General features: G+C 42.9%; 1 protein-coding gene across 2 annotated transcripts in view; it reads right to left on the bottom strand.

Moving 5' to 3' along the window:
* Positions 1-10,585, bottom strand: part of tenm1 (teneurin transmembrane protein 1) — a 191,752-nt gene extending 181,167 nt beyond the window's left edge. For both annotated transcript variants that reach the window (XM_006781765.3, XM_087848169.1), the window contains exon 1: positions 10,209-10,585. The gene's annotated coding sequence lies outside the window, so the exon portion shown is untranslated. The remainder of the gene's footprint in view (positions 1-10,208) is intronic.
* Positions 10,586-24,411: the final 13,826 nt, after the last annotated feature.

Here is a 24,411-nt window from a genome sequence, read left to right on the forward strand (position 1 = left end):
GCTCACCTGAGCAAATCCAGTAGAACCCTTCTGGGAAATTTTGTTTTGGTCCACGGATGCTGCCAGGTTGCACTTCAAACTGTCCAGAAGCTCAGTGAGGCTCTGGTCCAGATCTGGGAGGAGATCCCCCAGGACAACATCCATCATTTCATTAGGAGTTCTCACATTATCAAGGATGCATGTGAGAGCCATACAAACTGCCGAGGACCATTTTGAGTTGTTACAATGAAATTTCAAGAAAATGGACTAGCCTTTCACTTTGATTTTGGGGGTTTCTCTGAATTCAGCCCTCTGTAGGTGGATAATTTTCATTTCCATCAAACAACGTGTCATCCTTTCATTCCTAACACATTACTCATCCATATCAGTATAGATGTCCAGCACGACTTTTTCCTATTGAAATTTGACGTTTTCAAAGTGCACCTATCATTTTTATTTGAGCAGCGTGGTACAAATCAGAGAATTCATAGGTAGCATCAGTGTTGATTCAGTATGTGGGGACTACATCCTCCTTACTTACCAAACTAATACAAAGTGACAACACTGAGTACAACACAAGCATCATGTTGCTTTGTTATCCCCTTCCAGTGCTTATCCACTGCCACTAGCCATTTTTTTCTATTTCTTATCAATCCCTCTTTCACACACACACACACACACACACACACACACACACACACACACACACACACACACACACACACACACACACACACACACAGTGACACGGGAGTGATAATCCATGGCTACACAAATGCAATAATATCTAATGGGACCCTTCACCCACTTGATCCTCCGTCCTATCTATCTATTCATTCAAACAGTGCAGCCATGGACAAAATCTGCTTAGCGAAGTGATCGAGGCTCACATACACAACTTGCTTTTAAACAGGATTTACGCTCCGAGTCTCCTCTGGAGGGGCGGGGTCCCTCAGATGTCCAACAGCAGCGACGATAACACAAACAGCACGGCCGAGATTGTCATGTGAAAAGGCAAGGACCATGAGGACAAGTCAAAACCGATTTACGCTTCCCAATCTCAAATGAATGTGCTGAAGTCATGAAGCAAAAAGAAGAGAGAGCATGCAAAATGGAAAAAGAGAATGAGGCAGCGAGAGGATTGGGGCCAGGCAGAGGCAGTGAAATTGAGTTTCAAACTGGTAAATAAACAAGGAGGACGGGGAGAGCAGAGTGGCATCCAACCATATTAGTCGTCAGATTATTGATACAGTATCGTTCCAGGATTACATGCAGAGAAGGCTCTTATTTTCATAACAGGCCGGAGACCCCATGTGAGTAGGAAGCTAGTTTCTTTGTTAGCTCTCGCCTTTATACGTTTCCTTGAAGCTTGTTTGCACAGAGACAAGCTAATTCTGCTCGCTAAACAGGCCCGGCGAGTCGCAGGAATGACGATGAGGAACCTTGAGAAAATATATTCATGCCACAGCATAGACTTATCGCCCCAGATGCTCCAAAGTGAAGTTATGACAATCCTGTCGCTGTTTGCAGGTTTTCATTTTGTCTACCATTACAATGGCTTAATCATCAGAAGCAATCGAGGCACAATCTGTAGCTGCAAATGCAGATCCAGGCTACAGGTCCTACGGGAGTAAACAGTGAGCTGTCAGAGAGAGAGCGCTTCTCCTAAAGCGAGGGTGTATGTGTCTGTGTGTGTGTGTGCCTCCTGTGTGTGTTTGTGGCTGTTTGCATGTAGAGATGGGAGGAGGAGGTGTGTGTGTGTGCGTGTGTGGGGGGGGATAGGGCTTAAAAAGCTATCTTCTCCATTCGTTAGCACCACCACGGTTCCTCAGGCATATGACAGGGACGACGATGACGAGCGGCCCTGAAGGACCCACAGGACCCTGTTATACCTAAACCACCCACAACACAACAAAAGAGTGCACCACCCACTGGGAGCCCTCGGCTCCCGCTGAGAGGAGGGAGGGAGGGATGAACGGCGAACAAAGATAAGGGGAGTGATGGATAGATAATAAGAGATGGAGAGATTTCACTATGAAAATGGGGAGCATTGAAGGATAGAGAGATTGCCAAGTGAGACATGGAGTGATAGAGGGTTTTAATTAGTGGATAAGGGCTAGCTATCTGTGGGCGGCAGCAGCACTCTTGTCACGTAGTTGTGCTTTCATAGCTGACCAAGCCTGAAATCTCTTGCTGCTAATGCCGAATTTACCAGCAGAACACATACTGTAGCACACAAGCACACACACACACACACACACACATATAAATATATATATACATACGCATGCTCGGACACATAAACCTCAGCATACAGACTTTATTAGCTCCTGGGTTTGAAGATGAAACACACACTGACAATCATCCACAGACGGACACACACACACACACACACACACACTCAGTGCCCTTGCGCCTACAAGTTCTTATAGCATTTCACGCTAGCTGACAAACAGCACACTTGAACACCCACATGCCACAGAGGCTCAACAGTCTTCACTGGCCTTCTCAGCAAAGGCAGCATTGTGCGAAACCCGCTTGCTGTTCCTGTGTTGTCGTCGCAGTGTCTTTCACCATTCAGCCTCCGGTTCACCGTACGCCCTCATTATTCCGCACACCGTATAACCCAAGGTTAATGCATCTGCTGCATGTGCAAAGCAAGTCGTATAGGTGACACGTGTAGCCCTGCAAATCCTTGTTCTATTCCCACCCGTGTTAGAATGAGAGCATGACCAAGAAGCAGGAAATAACGTCTGCGTGTGTCCGCTCACGGAGCAGATCGGCCCTTGTCAGGAGCTGTCAGGAGCTGTCAGGACCAACCTGGGCCATTTGACTATTTATAGTGGACATGGCTCAAATCCCACATCAGCGCTTCATGCCTGAGCAGTGTGGAGAAATCCATAAGGTCCTACACTATTCATGCTCTCTGAATGTGGCCTAGAGCGAGGGAGTAGCTAAGCTTTAGCTTTTCAAAGCTTTCTTTTATATCTTGACTACAGTTATGACTTTTTTCTTCCTTTCAGATCTCGACTAAGGTAGCCCATAGTCTTTTTTGTCTCCCCCACTGCTTCTTTCTATTCACGCGCCGCTCCTGCTCCTCTCTGATCTAAAGCCCTCTGCTGATTCCCTAGAAGGCCGGAGAGCAAACAAGAAAACACAAAATATGATGCAAGTATGCAACAGCACACATGTACTGTATTCACATCCACTTGAAGGGGCACACGGGGATTTGACCGCAAATACGCACACACACGGAGCAAGAGACACCACCCAAAACCACTTAATCAATATTCCTGACAAGGCAAAGCCTTATTCAACACATTTGATATTCCTCCTCTCTCGCAAGATAAATACATGTCACTGTCCTCCTCGGCGGACTAAAAGGCTGTTCGCACTAACTCGCTTTGCAAATAAAGCTTTACATCATGAGTGACAACCTCCTAAGCTCTCTGCATCAGCCACTGCTTGGAAAAAAGCCTCTTTCAATAATGCATTTGACCGCTAAAACCCTCCCAACACCCAAAGCCAAGCAAAGTGGCAGCATTAGGGATGCAAAATTAATTGATAAATCAATGCCATTGATTCCTGAAATTGGATTTGGTGACTTGCGATTTAGACAGTATTTCCTGTGCGTCCTCACTCATGAAGTTGTTGATTACGGAGAAATGAGTGAGTAAAGAGCATTAGTCCTCCAGAGGAGCAGCCGAAACGATGTACTAGTAGCTGTTGAGCAGCCCAGCAGATTGATTTCTGAATGCTAAGTGGGCTAATCTTCCGTCTGCGCTGTTACAATTTGATGCTTCTCAGCCTCTGAAAACCAAGGAGCGTGTAAGAGGAGATCTTTTTCTTTCTTTCTTTCTTTTTTTTGCGGCACTCCCAATGCAAAAGTCCAGAGGGCTCCTGCTGCTCCTCAGATCTCTTCTCAGCCCTCACCTTCACTCTGATTCTCCTGGCGGCTCAGAGACTGAGGCCATGGATGGCATTCAGCAGCCTCACACAGGAAAATACTTCTCAACAAAGAGAGGAGCAGCTATTCAAAGACCATGGGACTCAGTCGGGAAAAGCCGACGTTCTCGCAATGTTCTTTTGTGAGCTGACGAGACAGAAGCGATGGGCTGAATACATCCCACTTATACGTCTGTTCAATTTATATAAACATATAAATCCGCCTCAAGGTTATGGCAGACAGTCTGTTTAACCATGCTCTGAGACAGACATAAACATTTCGAGCTTTCACCAAGAATGAATGCAGGATTTTTAGAAATGTGTATTCAGCCCTAAAGGCTATAATATATATGTGAGACGCACAGACAGGCCATGGTGAGATGTAACAGCGAAAGCGAAGAGTTGCAGATTTCCAGATAAACAAATCACATAAATTTGAAATCAATAGCACACATACTGTAAAATGTATTTACAGTTAGGATGTGGCAGAGAGACATTTGAAGCACTTTTTCCTTCGATATCTCAAACCTCCGCCTTGCTTTTTCATTTATCCTGCATCTTATTTTCCACTGCAGTCCTTTTTTCCCCCTCCTTCCTCAAAATTTGTTAGGCAAAATCTGCAGTGGGCACATTCCTCACCAATTTGCATTTCTCATTTTGGTTCCTGTCAAATGAATCACTGTGTCATCCCAGCACATTAAGGAGAACAAAATAAGGATTTTTTTCCCCCAAACAATTCCTTTTTGAGACCAAGGTGGGGATGACACGCAAGCGCATCTGGTAAAATTTCAGATTTCGGGATTGTTACGTCCGGAAACGCGATGTACAAAGTCTGGTTCACATGAAAAATGGCTGTGCGGCTCTGCCGTTCTCTGGTTTTCTTGGAGTACATATTGCCTTGTTTTTTTTGGTCTTCCTTTTTTTCACATCACTTTGCTAAGCGCAGTTTGGCTTGACATCCTGGCTTGCAATCAGCGAACAATATGTGTCTCTACAGACAGAAGTCAATTTGGTGCGATGATGCACGCGCTTGAAATACATCTCTGAGTTCACGGTGGATCAAGTCTCCTCCCTGAAATTAAACCTGAACAATGAAAACAACTCACCTCCTCGCAAGGCAGTGAAAAACACACCCAACCCAACCGTACTGTACCCTACTGTACATTGCATTGTGCAAAATGTGGCTTCCAGCAGAGATGCATCAAGCACCATTTTGGCGCTATTCATCTTTTCTATGAGTTAATAATTCATGATCATCTAGAAAGTAGAGCTATGAATATTACTGATGATACACATGAGGCTATTTACCAGTCAGCAGGAAATAGATGAACTCGTTTAGCGGAGAGATCTACAGTGTAATATCACTGTGTTTTATAGTGCTAAATAAATCATTTCATGGGCATGCAACAAAGCTACTGATGCAACTCATTCATATTGAGTTATTAATCACGGTCTTGAGGTGCAACTGTAGGTGTGTGACGTGCTGTTGAGCTTCATTGTGCGCTAATATGGAGCAGACGTGAAGGCGACTTAGTGTCCAGTTAGTAACTTGGCTAAACCATGGCTGTTTGCTTCAGCCTCAAGGTGGATCGTGCGCAGTTTTTCGGCATATCTGACGCATCCAATTTCAGTCGGTACCCTCTCCTGATGGCTCCCGTGTCTGCAGGCGATAAGCTAGCCAGTGCCAGCTGCCCCTTTGTCCTCTGTGTGAACAAATGCAGGATATGATATAATTGGTTTAAACTTAATTATTTTGACACTAATTCCAAGATGTGGACCTGGAGGTGAAGGACAATTTATGTGGTAATAAATTGGGAAAGAAACAAAAATTGATTTTTCTTCTGCTAAAGTTGTCTGCTGACTGGATTAATAAAAGATTTTACAGTGGGATGCGTGTCCATGTAGAAGTGCTTTCTATGTATGTCATTAGATACTGCATTGTCATTTTTTTACAATAGTTGCAGTACAGCAATATCAGAAAATAAAATACTGTCATGAAAGAAAGAATTACACCGAAATAGCTCAGCGATCGACTGAAATAACATTTATCTGCTAGGGTTAAAAGTAATTACTCAAGCAAAAATATTCCATATTGCGAGGTTATGGCTCCTTCTAACATTAACTTGTTGTTTTTGTATGTTTGCGCTTGGGGCTCTTGGGCTGACATTTAAAGGCATCACTACAAATTCTAAGAACCATAATTTTTTTTTTAAAAAGCAAGAAAATGTATTAATCAGCAATGAAAAAGATTATCTGCTGTATCCCTGTGTGTAATATAATTCAACATAAATACGCAAATTAGGTCCTCAAATTAAAAATATTCTGACAGCTTCTCTATCTCAAATTTCTGTCTAGGTGTGTGCCATCAGCGCTGGTCTTCACACACACACACCTCTTGACAAATTAATCTCATATTTTAAAGAGAGGTAGAGTGGGCTTGACCAGCCAACCTCTCGTGGTTCTGATCCTTCTGTGTGCAGACTAGAAATCTGAAAGGAGGGGGACCAGGATGAAAGTGGAGGAGTGTGAAGGGAGGCTGTGATTGCATTTTTGCCATACAAATCTCACATAACACCTGAGTAGTTATTGAACTGTACATAGTTCCTGACTGTTGCCCATAGCCCAATGGAAGACGACAAGAGAGAACAGAGGGCTGGAGATGCCAGTTGAGACTTAGCAGAGTACTTTAAAGAAGAGTGCCTCGGGCATATACTGTATCTATGCGTCTGTAAGTGTGTGTGTGTGTGTGTGTGTGTGTGTGTAGCATTAGCAAAGAAGGTGATTTTGGTTACTATTTCTATCTGTTTTTCTGTTGCTGTCGGTCCAGGTTTTGGTTTAGACACACACACTCACTAGTAAAAAAAATCTTCAAAGCTTAATATGTAACTACTGAATTCTTAATAATGGTCAGTTACAAGAAAAATACAATACATGATACTTACTGAAGTAACATTTTGTGATATTTATCAATAAATGGCAACCAAATATCTAAGAGTTCAACTGTTTTGATGAATCTTGTTTTTATAATTAGCTGTTAATGAGTCTGCAAAGCCATCAACTGAACCATTTTCATATTCACTGCTTTTTTAGCAGTAATCACTTTGGTACCAACCCTGCTTTCTTATTCCAAGTGCCTGAATTGTCAAGTCTAAATGATGGGCTCACTATGTGAGGTTTTTATAGGGTAATTTGGTAGCACTGTATTGCTTTTGTATTTCCTTTTTTCAAAAAAAAGAAGAAAAAAAAAATCACAGGCTGGCAATTTCCTTGCTGCAGAGGCCAACCACAGGCGAATGAATAGAGGAAACGCTAATTAGCACTGCAGGATTTGTTAAACAATTCCTCTTGAGGATGGAGCAGCATTGCAGCAAGAAGGTAAATATTTGAAGTTGTACAGTCGTTACATCTCTACGCTGCGTATGTGTGTGTGTGTGTATGTGTGTTTGTGTCTGCAAGTCTAGGGGTCTAGCACTCTGATTAGCTGGCTGGTGTGAGCGCTTTTACTTTGAAATTATCAGCCGGGTGGCGAACGCAAATGCATTTTATGCTTTTCCAGCAATTACATTCTTACTATATGATGGACATGCAGAGAGAGAGAGAGTAAGAAGAGGAGAGAGAGGGATAAAAACTCCCACCGGGCCACATTTTGCCTGGCTGCAGCACTGAGTGTTGTACTCTATATAATAAACAACCTCTGATGCATTTCACATTGTCCTCTCGCTAATTCATGACCCTAATTTTATTAAGGAAAATGAGTTTTGTGGACAAACTTGTGGGTCAGAAGGGAAGAGTGTGAGCGATTCCATGGGAGAGGGGAGCGCTACAGTGCCAGGGGCTACTGCATTCCTGGAATGAAAATTCATAAATAATGCAGAGCTGGATAACAAAAAGAACTCCCCCGCTGTCTCGCACAGCACTGCACTATCCAAAGGCCATGCAATATCACTCAAATCTCAGAAAAACACAAATTATTGGAAGTAAGCGAACAGTTTTTTTTGTTTTGTTTCTTTTTTGTTAGTGGTTTCTTGACACAGGACAATGGGATCTGCTGACAGCCGAGGCAAAATGCCAGCATCCTAACAATCGGCACTCGGGGCCCAAATTGTCAGGAAGTTGCACTGAAATAATGATGTGACTCCAAGCCAAGGAGCTAAGCAGCTATTTTGGATTTCCAAAACACCATATGCACCGCCCGCTTAAGAACAACAATTGTGAAAATTAAAAAGTGCAACAACTGAGGGAGATAATTAGCACAGCGACAACTGCTAACTGCTGCTGAGAGTGAAGCCGGAGAGTGTGTGAGTGTGTGTGTACGTGTGTGTACGTGTGTGTGTGCTAGCTCGAGTTTAAATGTACAATCTGGAATATCCGAGTGATTGAAGGGTGGTGTGGTGAGTTGGTTGACTGACAGGAAGGCCTTATCAGTGGTGTGTGCGCAGCATTTAATTGCTGAAGTGACATTTCAATTCAAAGGCCTGTCCTGTAGTTGTTAAGGTGTTGCCATTATGGGTGTGTCATTTAAAAAAACTATGCACTTAATCACTGTTGATCATCGCGGAAAGACTGAAAGTCATCTGCATGTATGCGGATGACAAGAAGGCCGCCACCACGACGCGAAGCCAATCTACACCAGAGCACCAACCATCAACCTCTGCTGGTCCAGTGCATGCACATCATCTCCCTACTCGGTGCACATGTGACTAAAAGAGCGTGCGTCCATATGGTGAAGAAGAGAGCATGTGTGTATGTGTTATCAAGCCTCCTGTACAAGATGCACTCTATTAATCACATGGAGCTGAGACAAAGTGCCTGATTTTTATCATGACTATCAATAACGTGCAAGCCCGAAGAAGAATAAAGCACAGCTACAGCTTCGTTGTGAGCAAAGCCAGGTAGGGCAGTGACACGGGAGGGTTACACCGTGTGACAAAAATCCCCACAGTTCAAAGCTTGCAGCAGAAGCCACACCGGGTTGGTTTGCTTTTGTTGTTTTCTTTTTTTTGAACACTCCAAAATAATAATGCAGGAATCAGGTATGCCAGATGGGTGAAACAGTCCAAACACTAATGCAGCTCTCTGAGAGATGTGTACAGTGGCTGTAGCGGGTGGTGCATTAGATGCATGTATTAGAGATGCTGATGAATTATAGCTTATGATTAAAATGCTTTTGCCTCCCCTCAATCAAACAAAGCCAGATTTAATACAATTGGAAAAGATGTGGAATGCTTCTGAGAGTTCAAAGCTAATGGAATAATATATCTGGAGAATTCCTCAGAAATCTGCATTATTCATATATTTGTTTTCCTTATTTGTTGTTGTCTTATCTATGACTTATTTATTTATTGGAAATGTGCCTTGAGTGGTTTACTCCAAGCAATTATTTATAATCTGCTGTGAAGGGGAGAAGTGAGGAGGTCTAATTTAAGTCTCTCAGAGCCTATCCATCTCGGTGCAATTTGCGCTGCCTTCACAATAATTATGATTTATCAAAATGCATTTGCCGCCTGTTAATTATTTACCCTCACACATTTTTAACCTGCGCCAACGTGGAAAATAGATATCACGCAGCTCAATAATTTAGGCCAGAAATTGCCTCACCAGCCATCCAGAAGGGCTAGGAGTTGACATGAGAGATATAAAAATAACAGAGAAACACAGTGGGTCACGGTGCCTGTTGGACCTATACTGGTGGTAATGTCTAGCCCGGGCCCGGGTAGGCGCGTCAGAGAGATCTACACCCCCTGGATCTGATTGCTGATGGAGATGAAGCGGACGAGTCAGAAGTGGAGCAAAACACAACAACAAAAAAACCCCAACAACTCAAGGCTGTGAGTGTTCCGAAGCAAAACGGCTACGACACATACAAAGCTGGCAGCCTGCTGCTCCGCGCACTGTACTCGGATCGTCATCATTTAGACAGGTTGTCACACACACAGGCACAAAGTCTGCATCCCCACACTTCAAACGAGGTGCACTGGTTTTCATAAAAGCCCAACCACACACACGTACACAAACACATTCACATACACACGCACACGTTTATATACTCTCCCCCTCTCTGCGTGTCTGCCTCACTCTGTCATACACTGCACACACACGCGCGCACAGACACGCACAGGTCATAGCACTGCACGGCGCATCAGAACAGCTGATAATCACCATTCCCGTGAAACTCACGTTGTCTCGGCACCCGAGCCTCGTTTAGCCAAGCAGCACCGTAGCCCGATCTCCCTCCCCCGCTTAATGAGCCCACTAAAAAGGCCAGAACTGAACGTGCCGCTTACCTTCCCGACGTAAAGCCATCCCTTTAGTCCGATTCCGTGCTATAAGCAGCCTGCAAAAGCCGAAGTGTGTGCTATCCCCCTCCCCACCACCGGCAGAAATGTGACTTGAGCTCCGGTTAAAAAATGTGGACGAGACACCCTCTCTCTGCGGTCTGGTTTCGAGGCGGCGGTGCTGATGATGCTGATGATGCTCGCTCTGAAATGCCGATGGAGGACGACGAGACGATTTTGCGCGGGGAGGAAGGGATCTCCTCGCACGGGGCTGTGCGCGAGCCAGCTCCGCTGTGCGGTGTGACAGGGATCCCGGCGCGGTGCGTTTAGCCGCAGTTGAACCCGATGATGCTGTTGCTGGTGAGGCTCGGTGCTGCTATAACAGTATCCCTGGATCATACCACCGCACCGAGGAGAAGGGGGTGTGGCACAGACCGGCCACAGACACAAACACTTGCAGGCGTCAGGAGGTCGTCTGGATCACTAGTCAGACTCGTTCAGGTGGTGCCATATGGCTGCACACCGTGGTCCTGCGCTGGAATGCTGACTCATTAAGACGAGGAAAAGTTTCGCTTTTTCATCCGGTCCCACGGTGCAACAGGCCCGAGAGCTGCAGAGGTGCAATTTCACCCCCCCCCCCCCCCCCCCATAAAAAAACCCAATATAAAAATTATACAAAAAAGTATAAATAAAATAAACTCCATGTTGTTGCGAGGAAATATATAGGACCCAAAGAAAGCCTTAAAAAAAAACAACAGCATTCACTTCAATTACTTTTAAGCAGAAGATAGAATATGGCATTAATTTATGGCTGCAGTGGGCCTAGTGTGTTTACACCTGCACACCATCTCATAAGATGTGTTTTTCTTTGCTAAATTAGCCACCTAATGATTCTGACCTGTGCTCTATGTGCGATGCATTGGAGTGGGTATTTACAGCCAGCCTGCTACAAACAACTTGTGAATGACAGGGGTTCTAATGATGCAGTTTATTATTTCCCCAAAGCGCTGTACGCGCGGGGCTACAAACAACCATTTTGACAGCTGCTTCAGTCTACCCGCCTTTCAGCCTGTCTTGCTATATCCCCCAACACAACACAGCAGTATGCATCTTTTATCAACAATAGGTTTTGGCACTTTTCGTCAGTTTCATCGGCTAGTCTGCTCTAAACAGTTTCCGCCCACCCCCCGCAGGGGATGAGGTTATCCAAGAGGAGACCTCAGTGATGGGAAAGGATCTCCAGGTCCTTGTCCGTTTGATGTTAGCTGTGCCTGGCTGATGCAGAAATGACCAGTGTGTGTCAGTGTGTCAATATGCAGCTGCCTGGTCATTACAGGACCATGCCCCCTTTAACTGCACAAGACTCTAATGGATTTTGATCAGGATTCAGAAGGACTCCCCCCGGATCTCTAAAGGTGCTTTCTTACACCGTGGAGAACAGTGCGTCTCTCTGACTCCCTTATTTGCCTGCAGAGTCCTAATGGCAGGCACATTACACCTCCGGTGGCTGGGTAAACGCTCTTTTAAAAGAGCACTTCCTCTTTTTGCCTGACACATCTCACTGAGACATCTCCTTGACAACCAGCTCATTGCAGAGATTTGAAATGTCACAGTGTTTTACTGTGATTCTTTTTGAACATTATTGACTATGGAGGAGAGAGATAATAGATGTGGAGAGGGGGTGGTTGGGTGGGGGGGACTGGCCTTGCTATACAGGAGAGACTTATTAAGGACACGATGACACAAAGAAAGAAACACAAAGAAAATGAAAGTAATGTTTTATAACTAGCCCTGGCGTACAGCTATGATACAGTGTATCTAATACACTTCATGCTGGGGAAAGTTTATGGAGCAAAGTCAGACAACATTTTATTTGATAATAAGCCTCATTAGAGCCGCAGAAGCTGTATGGTGCTGGTTAGAGTGCATTTCAGACTTAATGTCAGTTGCATTGAATCTGGTGTCACCGCATTATAGTTAAAGTGACACAACCTAATTAAACAGTATCTCATCAGGCTATAAATAAATAAATAAATGCAGTTGGTCGAAACAAAAAAGATGAGCTTGTTCTCCATAAGACCATGTTTGCTCATCTAATTATTCCTGCCCTATTTGGAAAACATGGAAGCTCAGCTGGGGTGTACAGGGAGGAACAGCGAGCACAGAGGTGGATTTAGAGGTTCATAAAAGACGATGTGAAAGTCTAAAGAGAAAGCAACTGCTACTGGTGTGAATGCTAAGATGGTAGTCTGGCAGGAATCACTTTAATGGGAAGTTGTCCGCAGTCCTGCCACCCGTCCTCTCCCCTTGATTACGAGCATGCTCATCCCCTATGACACATCTATTAAAACCTGCGTGCTCGGGGTACGTTGCACTTCACATGCTGTCATGAAACAAGGACTAGATCTATAATGCAGCCTTGCCTTAAAGCTACTTCAAGCCTTAGCACTGATATTGGATTCCAAGTATCCCTGCACTACTTTACTTCACAGCTGGAGGCAGTTTCCTTGAGCATTACTTAGTCTCATACATGCAAACTGCAAAGCCAACACAGCTTCTACTTCTCGGAACTCTTTGCTCCTTGTGGGCTGCGTTCGATTGGCCGGTGATCAATCTTTCCACCACGGAAACCAAAAAAGGCAGCCGTTGCACGTTGCAACTAGAAACTAACAATTATTCTCTCAATAGTTTGTAATTCTCTCTGTTGATTATCTCCTTTATTTCCCCCTCAGTGTGGTTGCCTCTTCCTGTGCAGTCTTCTAAAAATATTCCTTCCATTTTCTACAATTTCTCTTATTTTTCTGCTTTATTTTACCCCCATCTCTCTCTCTCTCTCTCAATCCCCCTGCCTAGCACCATCCTCTCTCCAGGGTGATGTTGCTGAAGGGGTTTCTCTCATTCTCTAATAAGGGATCTTGGATCAGTGCTGTCAACAATGCTCACCAGCTGCAGTAGAGATACAGTATTATTCTGCCCTTGCAGTAGATGGCCTGATCTCGGGGGACGTTAAGAGTTAACTGGGGTATTCTTTCTCCGGAAGGGTGTTAGGGATGTGCTCCATCACTCTCTCTCCCCTCTGTTCTCCACCAGTGCTCCAGCATCACCCAGTCAGCCATACGCAGCTCGAGTATCTCACCGGAGACAGAGCCAACCATTTATTGAAATCTTTTTTTTTCTCCTCTTTTAAATGACAGAGCTGTGACCTTTCCCGTTGCATACGCTTCACGACCATAAATTCTCGCAGATTTCATTTTACATTTCCTCCAAGCATTCACAACCAAATTAACACCTCCACAGCCTTCAACCTACAGGCAAGAATCCAGTATTTTCATCTTCAATTATTACTTCGTTTTTTTTTTTCTAAAGACAAAAAAAAAAACTTTTCGATAGCACTTCAGCACTCTAGAAAAAAAGGGGGTGGTATAATCTGTCCTGAAAAACACACACATTTTGACAGCATCTTCAAAGCCTGTCCTTTCCTAAGCCTGTCATCTGCTTCCCATCGAGAAAAGGAAAGGGGAAGAAAAGAAGTGAGCATGGAGAGGTAGCTATTGATTAACCAACAACAGTAAGAGCCCTAATGTGTGAGCACGGTGAACCAGTTTCAAAGTGTTGACAGATGAAACAGCTATATAACCTCACCCAGGCGACACATTCTCCTTCAAACCTTTCTCTCATAATTAGTCATATCCCTGAAAGGGCATGACATTAATAAATTCCACTTCAAAATCCACATGTATAAACTGAGCAGGATTTAAAAGAAAGCTATATTTTTAAGCAGCACTGCTCTGACATTCAATAGCTAGTGAAGAGCGAGGAGGAGATTGCACTACAGAGGACGCAGAATGATACAGGGGGGAGGACATCACTGCACCAAAGACGGGCTCCGAGCACGTGATGCAGGAATTATTGATTTATAAGGCATATCTTTATCCTTACAGTATGCATGAAAGCGAAGAGAACATCAAGAGCATCTCTCAATCACCTTGAGCAATGGAATCAAGTCTTTGTTCTGGGCTTAACAAAGCTTCAACACACACACTCTTTGGTCCCAAAACCAAGGCTAAAAATAAAAAAAGCTTTTTACTTTGGTCCCCTAAAATCTGAGGATTGTTCCCAAAAGGATCAAAGTGTATATGTATGTTTCAGCAGCTTTTGTATTTAAGTGTGTGTGGCGTTGAGTGCTTTCCTCAGACTGTGCAAAAAGCCCTCAGATACCGAACGCCACCCTAAAGCACGGCCACTTCTCCTCTCCTCCTTTTATCACTGTACACTTCTTGCACTCGCTACCCTGCTTACCTGTGACAGGCGCTCCTTTCAAAAGCACCTCATTGCATTTCAAACGCAAGTGACTCCCACTCCCGTTTCCAAGACTCCCACGCAGACGTACGCGCACGCAGCTGTCAGCTGCCCAAATACTGTATATCCCCTGGCCTTCCCTCCCACCCCTTCCTGAACTAACTCCTCCACAACCTCGAGTTGTTGAGAAAATAATATTTTATGCATGCCACAGCAGCCCACACACAGACACAGCTTATGAAAGACATACCGAGCCTACTTCGCTGCCAACATTTGTGTGAGTGTCGTGCGTGTCTCCGTCTGCGCTCACGTATATTTGTGTGCTGCTTGTTTTTATATGCTAAATTAAGATGCACTTAAATGATGTTCTTGTATTTAAATGCAAGAACACATTGCACAGCACTCGCTTTGCAGTGTCTCAGGGATCAATATACATTGTGCGGATGCTGTGTCTATAAAACTTAGAGGTCCAAAAGGCCACGGGAGTCTAGTTTTGGCATAGGCACCACATTCTCGGGAGAATTCATCACAGCAGTGGATTCAGATGGAGTCTGCCTACATACCTTAGCATTTGTCAAAACAGGAGAGGACACAGTACAATGAATTTGCATCTGTTTGAAGTGGTATTATTAATTCATGCCAGTGAGACACTGCATAAGGGAGACTGGGCAAAATCTGAAAGGGGGGAAAGTCCCAGTAAGCAGAGGGACTGTTTGATCTCGCTGCGTCTTCTTGTTCTTGTGCAGCTTGTTGAAGCTATATTGTTGTCCAAGCATCTTTATGACTACAGGAGGTTCCCCGTATTAGCCAAGCCCATTTGGGAACAACAGGCTGGTATATACGCATGGACCTATCTTATTTAATCAGCATGTGTTGAGCTAAATGACAAGCCATTATCACTGACCACCCATTGACTACTGCTCAGTTTCTCAAACAGCCCAAGCAAAAGGTCAAACAGCGATAATGAGTAGAGAGAAAGAGCTATTCCTAATTAGACATGAATGTAAAGTCTGAATGTGAAATTAGGCCCGGTATGTGGGAGCAGGAGATAGAGCGTGACCAGTGTATTCCAGCTGCACGCGATATATTTACTCTTTTCTCTGTTTTATTGCTTCACACCGGTTGGCCCCAGAGTGTGCACACAATGGATTTTGTGTATTTCTCATGATTTATATTTAAGCATTCACATGGTGTGAATTGTTGCACCGCAAGGTTGCCAGTGCTTGCATACTGCACATGTGTGCGCGTGGTACCCATGGGTAGATGTGCATATGCTGGCATAGCTATTTGGGTGTGTTTGAGTGAGTGGGGTGGTGGTGACAAATATAGTGGTGGCACATTATCAGCAGCAACACAAACACAGGCTGGCAGCATCCCAGATGTTAAAAGGGGTCTTTATTTGTGCGTGTGCGTGGCTGTGTGCGTCTGAATTAAGGCAAGAGAAACAAGGAAGGGTAGTGCCAAGGAGGGAGGTTTTTGCCTTCAGGGGGAGTGGTAATTACACGAGAGCGCGCCGAAGATAAAACATATTAATGGTAATACTGGTCAGAGGGGTGCTGTCCTTGGGGTTTCCTGGAGAAACATTTTAAGCATGTTCTGACAATGCTGTTGATTTAAATCTGCAGCAAACACTGTAATTCCCCTCTCCGGTTTCTTCCTGTTTCTGCTCGAGCCAATGAAGTCGTCAGCATGTCTTTCCCATCTTTCAACCAGTGGGCTTATGCTCAAGCCCCGGTGACAGGAAGCATTTACTTTGCTTAAGTGTCCTTGAGCATTTTTTTTTTTTTGACTTAATCCCCACCTGCTCTAGGGGCGCTGTTCTGTTGTTAACCTGTGCTCCCTGCAGAGGCTTGTAGAGCAGAATTTTACCCTACAGGCCACACAGCTTCCCACAGAAGCGGCTCTGTCCATGGTGCTGAAATACAGCAGCTAAAATCAAGACATATGCTGTATCCAACTTTATAAGTGACATGCTAATTGTAACCAATACTCAGTATGCATAGCGTTCATTCTGGAAAAGTGCTGAAATTAAGCATACTCAAAGATAACAGTATGCATACTAAATTCACTTGTATTCAAGTGCGCTGTTGATGGAGGTTATTATCCCACAATGCTGCAGAAGAGCTCTTTGCAGCTGGGGACGAAAAAAATAAAATAAAGCAAATTGTGTACGGCAGTGAGACTGCTTAAGGAATATCTCGGAAAACAAACATTTAGATTTCTCTTTGTCGAAGAGAATAATTTGATATTCAAAGAAAACACACTTTCTCGGAGAGATTTAGAGGAGAAGATTGATAGCGTTTCCTCAGCTTCTAACACCCAGCTGTGAACAACAGAGAAAAATAGCCTTCCGACTTCACATGTCAGCACAAATCCTGTATTATTTCCTTCTATTTTAGAAGACAGAGCCGTCAAAAGTTAGATTAATTAGTTGTGTACTCACTGAAGCAAAAGGAAAAAATAAATAAATATAAATATATATATATATATATATATATATATATATATATATGGTACACAGTGTCCCAGTGTCAATGCATTTCTGCTAGGAGATAAAACAATTGCTATGAGCATACATTCAGTTACTACAGATAATAGAGGTGGTAAAGAATCTAATCTCATCGCGGCAAACACTAACAACACAGTAAATCATCTTTACGTTTACCGAGGACAGACCCACACGCTTACATGTGTGGTGCTCTGGAGAGGGCCAGCTCTGAAACAGCAAATGTTATCTGGGTGAGGCATAGCACATTCAGAATATTAAAATGAATAATTAAAAATGCCTAATAATTTCTGCTCTGTGCTATATGTGATTAGAGCAGAATTAAAGGAGAAGCCTTGAAAAAAAAAAAAGCTCTGTAATTGTGATTGCTATCAGAGTAGCATGAGTTAAGAAACAAAATTTGCTCATGGTTCAACATTTTGCAGACAGATTAATAACATATTGACCAAAAACTCACATTTTACGTCTGTGTTCTTTAAGCTTTAAACTCACAAATATCACCAGACTCCCAATAACTTGTTTTGCACCCTTTTTGTATTTCAGTGGATCACAATGAGAATTCAGCTGTGACTGCCCTTGGCTCCAAATTACTCTCAGGCAGACTGTGGTACGTGGATGGGTTAGTGAACAACAATAGAGTGACTTATCAATCCAGCTTTGAATGATCATGTTTCCGCTCCTTACGACGCTCATCATGACCAAGGATGGTTGCTTTCTCTTTTTCTCTTGCGCTGTTATATTAAAGATAAACAACAAAAATAGCTTGGGTGTATTTAAATGTTTTCATCCCTCCTCACAAAGGTAGCTATGAGACAAAACAGTTTACAGAACCGAAATGCCCTCAAAGCACGCTTTCTCTGGCAACTTTTTAGTGATGGAGTCTGTAAGCATATTATTTTCTGACAGTCTGAACAACTAATTTAAATTGGGAGATTTCAGTGTTTGTTTTGTTGTTGTTGTTGTTTGTGCTCTGATCTCTGGTTTGAATCAGACTTTGATAACAAGCCTGTGCTCAGACGGAAAACAGACTGCATCGCTGCGCTGCAGTTTTCGGACAGAAATAAATGTGTCCTTGAAAAGGTGTGAGACGCTGTGCTGGAAGCTCTGAGGTAGGGTTTAGGTTACTGTTGTTTGCTGAATCAACCCACATTAATGGACGCTCATGTTGAGACGTCCACCTTTACAACATAAACATGTCTGTTCACAGCCTGGTACAAAAAAAATGGTTTTACAGCTATAGAAACACAGTAAGCAGAAAGTTTGCATGACTCGGGGTGTGGTTTCTTTTTCTGACAGGTGGATATCATAAACAGTGGACTCGTGCTTTGCATGTTGTTTGCTTTTATTAAGCCTTATATGGATGAAAGGGTGGAACAAGCTCCGTTCATAAACCATACATTTTTGGTAAACACATATATTGGCTAATTAGTGCTAAGGAGTGAGTTAGTAAAATACTAGAATCCTGCTCCTCACATACAAGGTCTTAAATAATCAGGCTCCATCTTATCTTAATGACCTTATAGTACCCTATCACCCCATTAGAGCACTTCGCTCTCACACTGCAGGCTTACTTGTTTCTCCTAGAATATTTAAAAGTAAAATGGGAGGGAGAGCCTTCAGTTTTCAGTTGACCCTGAATCCTCCCTTAGTTATGCTGCAATAGACGTAGGCTGCTAAGGGACTCCCATGATGCATTGAGTTTTTCTTCTTCAGTCACTTTTCTCACTCAATATGTATTAATAGACCTCTTTGCACTGAATCATACTTGTTATTAATCTCTGTCTCTCTTCCACAGCATGTCTTTATCGTGTCTTCCTTCTCTCACCCCAACCCGTCGTGGCAGATGGCCCCGCCCCTCCCTGAGCCTGGTTCTGCCGGAGGTTTCTTCCTGTTAAAAGGGAGTTTTTCCTTCCCACTGTCGCCAAAGTGCTTGCTCATAGGGGGTCATATGATTGTTGGGTTTTTTTTCTCTGTATGTATTATTGTAGGGTCTACCTTACAATATAAAGTGCCTTGAGGTGACTGTTGTTGTGATTTGTAATCCAATGTAAATGCTCCAAAAGGCACCAACAGCACAAATACAGTGCAGGGATCCAGCTTAATTACTTGACTACTAAGTAGTGGATGAGCTCGGTTCAGTTCAGTTGTGTTTATATAGCAACAAAGTACAAGAACAGTCACTCTAAGATACTTTATATTGTAAGGTAAAGACCTTTCAATAATACAGAGAAAACCCCCTATGAGGAAACACTTGGCAACAGTGGGAAGGAAAAACTCCCTTTTAACAGGAAGAAGCAGGCAGAACCAGGATTAGGCATTTGTCACAACAGTTTGGGGGTAAGGGGAGGGAGACAAGATCAAAGAGAGCCAGAGATTAATAATGATGATTAAATGCAAAGTGATTAAGCAGGTGGAGGGTGGGAAAGAAAAACTCCCTTTTAACAGGAAGAAACCTCCAGCAGAACCCTCTCAGGATGGGGCGGTCGTCTATATGACTGGCTGGAGGGCCAGGGTGAGTCGTGCCCCCTAACTCAATCGTCCAAGTGGATGAGCTTTGAGTTGTTATAAAGATAAAACTATTCATAATGGCAAAAACAATCTTCTTTTGCACCAGGCTTTAAGCATGCTGTTAAACGCAGTAATGTTTTTGCGTCTGTGGGGATCGACTCCTAGAGGAACTGCAATTTTTGCCACTTCCACACTGGCTTCATTTTACAGCTCCACAGGTTGGCCCTTGGTGATTACTCAGGCACGTGGCTGTACTCAAAAGCTGTCCAGCCACATCTCATTCCCCGGGCATCAAATTATACCGTTTTGTCAAAGCTGCCGACGTGTCTCAGTTACACATAAGGTGTCATTTGGCAGCGTTACATGACACACAGGGTTATGGCATCAGTCATCCCCACCTCATCATTTTACAGCGTGCGGGGTTGCTATTTTTAAGTGGCACATTTTAAATAACTCTACATTTTTTTTGACCAATGACTAATCAGTTTTCAGTGACGGAACCTAACCCAGTCCAAGCAAAAACTGACAATTAAACACATGAGCCAGTGGGGAAAAAAGGAGAAAATAATGCAAACACAAGGGTCCAAATTCTGTCGAAAAAAAGGTCCATGAAGACATCTTGTGCTTAAGGGTGAGACAGAGGTAGTGCCTGTCAAAAATGAGTTTAGCAGCTTGTTAGGCTTTAGCTGAGCTAATCTGACCTCTTAAACTTGTCGTAGTGTTGGTGCTTTTTGAAATATTTTTAATGCAGTTTTATGACAAAGAACTGTGCTCCAATTTAGCTGATTTAGAAATGTAATTATTTAGTTAGGGCTGTATCAGGTGACCTCAAACCCTCCCTTAGTTAGTAGGTCTAGGCTACTGGGAGCGTCTCATGAGTGTTTCTTCTTCACTCTCCACGTGTTTACACACAACTCTGCATTTAATCATTGTTATTAATACATGTCTCTCTTTTGTCCTGTCTCCTTCCCCTCACGTCCAACCAGTTGTGGCAGATGGCTTCTCCTCCCCGAGCCTGGTTTTTCCTGTTAAAAGGGAGGTTTTCATTCCCACTGCTCCCCCACTCTCACTTCCCATTGCTCAAAGTGGTTGTCTGATTGTTGGGGTTTTGTCTGTATTATTGTAGGGTCTTTGCCTCACAATATAAATCCCACTGAGGCAACTGTCGCTGCAGGCGAAGCTACTATTAACTGCCAACTTAGCATTACACACTTTCATTCAAATATTTCTCCCTCCACAAAAACACAAAATGCTAAACTGAGGCTTCAAAACACAACTTCACAAACTACATGCAGTCTCTAATGCTGCCTATTGTGTGTCATTCAAGTCATATGAAAACACACCTGCATAGCCCTGACATCTTTTCAAAAAGAATCCCCCTTTCCTGGACTTCCTCTGTAATTGCTGTTTACATAAATATGAAATATTAAAGCTTCATATCGAGGTCCTCACTGTTCCTTCCTGCCACAGATTACAGTTCTTCATGTCTCTGACTGCATGCTTCATTGTCTCATGCTGAACAAGGAATCTGGCACGACTTAGATGACTCCCTGATGGCTCTGTGATGGATACCAATCTGAATGTGAACTTTCACATGAAAATTGAAGACAGTCTCACTCCACTTTCTGCGTGTCACTAAGGTTTGTGGGTGTCATATTAAACAAGGAGCACTGTTATATTTATGGAACATTCTGTATTCTAGCTACCAAAAGATGTGAGGTACAGTGCAGGATACCCTGCGGCCTCATGCCAAGTTTGATGGGAAGGAGAAGTGAAGGGGTAAGTCAGACCTGCAAGTCTGGGGTATTGGGTTGCATTTAAGTAGTGTGTGTGTGTGTGTGTGTGTGTGTGTGTGTGTGTGTGTGTGTGTGTGTGTGTGTGGCAGTGGATGGGAACTTGAAGACATCGATAGGTAATGTTGAGGACCGGATTTGAAAGTTGTACAGGCACCGTGGGGCTGATCCAAAAGGCATCAATGATTCTGCAGGCGTGAGAGAGTACAGTGTTGTTGATCTGTGATGGAGCATCAGTTGGCAAGGCGTTAAACGCTCCTCCGTTAACACTTTCACACGCAGCTTGTCAGTGTAATAAAAGCCTACAGGCAGACATGCGCAAATACTTTAAACTCTCCTCTCCACTTTGATTTAACCTTGTTAAGCTGTTTCACAGATATTTTTCTGAGTGGAGATGGATTTTCTGCCTGACATCTGATAGGCGAGTTAATTAAGACAGTGACATTATTAAAGCCAAGAGTGACTGTGGCGTGTTTTTTATTAATTCACTATCTGACCTTTCCTCTGGATTCAAGCTAACACCTGATACCTTCGCAATTACGGTATCACACCCCGAAGCTTTCGGAGAAAACGGAGAGCGCTTTGAATTCGGCTGTTAACATCTCCACTCTCAGCGTGTGGAGTTTTCCGTTTTGTTTCTGTGTCCTTCCATGACACTAAAGCCCCGTGAAGTGACTGGTGACTGCGTGGAGTGACATATCAAGGCAAGTCACACATACAAGGCAGACATTTTCTGTATATGGTATGAAGGAGGTCTGTAACAAAGCTATTGTGCGAGATATAAAAACAGCATTTTGTTTGAATATTACTTCTCAGAAAAGGTCGAAACTTTAAATAGGAGAAATCTGACATTTACATAAATACAAAAAAAAAAGAGTAATTTCCAAAACCAATTTCCCACTTGTACAGCTCAGCTCGAAGAACTCACAGCCTGTAATATTAAGCCAACGAAATTATTCATTGATTTTGTCTAAAAAAGCCACCGTGTTACACAATATAGGGCTTTCAGCAATAAAGTTATGAACCAATGAGACTCAAAGGGCAATGATGACAAACAATGCTGCTGGGATCCCACTCTCTAGTTAATCCTGTGACTTTCCCTTCGGCCAAAAGTCATGAAATGACAGTTTGTTATCAGGTGCAGTTGAGCCAACATTTGCACAGCTTATCCCACGAGCAGAAACATTACTATTTTTATCTGACGCTCTATTTATTTAAATCCATAAAATTAGTCATCTTTGACTGCAGGTAAAAACTTAAAATTGGTGTGTTTTAAAGCTGAATTTGAAAGCCTTAGAGCTATGATTTCTGGTAATACGATCCCCATAATTAAGCATTAAAATCTGATTTTTTTTGGTTTTTGCATTTAACCAAAAGCTAGAGAAAGATTCAGCATTAAATATTTTTACTTTGCCAAATCGCTAAGCAGAGGTCCTTCAGTTATAAGGCTCTCAAAGTGGCATGTCAGTCTAAGAAAAGCACACATGCGAATTAAATTTAAAAAATAATAATAATAGTGATGATGATAGCCTAATTCCTTTCAGCTGCTTCCGTTTCAGAGTTCTGAAGGCTATTAATGTGTACGCTGGCTCACAGCCATGTCTTACCGTGGCACTTAAACACAACACAGCTATCATTAATGTAATTAGTAACACCTGTGCTTTTCCTATAATTAAAAGTAACACTGTAGAGTTATCCACTTCTTTGGCATCTTGTCTTTCAGGATAGAGCTGATGGGGTGAGAACCCTTTCAGCTATTTGCTTTGGTTTTCCAACCACAGATTTTCTACTTGCACATCCCTGTCACTCTAACCAACACAGAGGTTTATCTTTGCTCGTCTTAGCACAAAAAGTAAGAACATTTGTGTTTGGTTGATTATTCTTTTGTTGTAGCAATGTTTCTTGGCAATAAATCTTGTACTGTTGGAAAGCAACTGAATTACATCACATTTTATTAATTACAAATTGCTAATATGTCTTGTTTCTTCAGACCTCATCCAATCCAATAAATGACACCAAACAAGAGTCAGTAGCAGAATAAGCTGTTTGGCTTTGCAAGAAAAGATTTGGCAAGTTTTTTATGAGCACAACCCACACACTAAACTCTGCTGCTCAACCTATAAATGCATTTTTCTTACAAATTTGGCAATATTTAAAGAGAATAAACAGGCTTTCCAGTGGTATAAAATTTATTCCCAAGAAGCACTGATGCAATAAAGAAATAATCACCCAAACGCAAATTTCCTTAACTTTTATACTGTTTGGATATGTTTTTTTAAGCTACATTCTGCTTTTTTTAAGTGTTGCAGATTTGAATTATTTACAATTTACCTGTTGCATATCCTTCCATATGATGGGACTTTTACTAGCTCTCCTCCTGGGGGATGAATATGACAGGAAGATATAATTATGTTAGTTTGCGCAGCTAATGTTACTTCATGTGTTTCTGGCGCCTCCACAGCCCACTTAGGTGGCAATCTCGCAGCTCAGTCCACCAATTTGCTGTGAGTTTAACTGCCAGTTCCTCCCTCTGTACATTTCAAAGTCCTCGCTGGTTCTCAGATGCTTTTGTGTTTTTCTTTTATCCACTAGCTTAGGCTAATGATAGCACTGCAAGGCAAGCAACAGGTCAAACAGCAAACCTTCAACTTTGAGAAAACAAGGAAAAACAACTTCAAAAGCTCTTTTGTTCCTTTAAATGCCACACTTAATGCAAACAAGTTAGTCCAGTTCAAACATTTAATTCTTTCCACAAGTAAAAGTTTAAATGCAAATGAAAAAGTAACAACCCTCACTGGAAATAAAATGGACTTCTGTGCAGGGCTGTCACGTCAGACTCATAGAGCTAAAAGATTACCGACTGATACTTTAACCAGCGGTCCTTAACCTTTTTTGCGCCACGGACCGGTTTAGTGTAAGACAATATTTTCAGGGACCGGCCTTTAAGGTGTCGCGGATAAATACAACAAAATAAAATGATATGACCGAGACAAAAACTGTGGTATTTTGTAAATATAATAATAAACGCCAATTCACTGTGTAATTGTGTAACTTTATTAGCAGCGTCCTCCTGAAATGTGCCAACAACACTGAGAGTAACATCCTC

This window comes from Neolamprologus brichardi, chromosome 2, assembly GCF_056152115.1.
Source record: "Neolamprologus brichardi isolate AB-2024 chromosome 2, ASM5615211v1, whole genome shotgun sequence".
NCBI lineage: Eukaryota > Metazoa > Chordata > Actinopteri > Cichliformes > Cichlidae > Neolamprologus > Neolamprologus brichardi.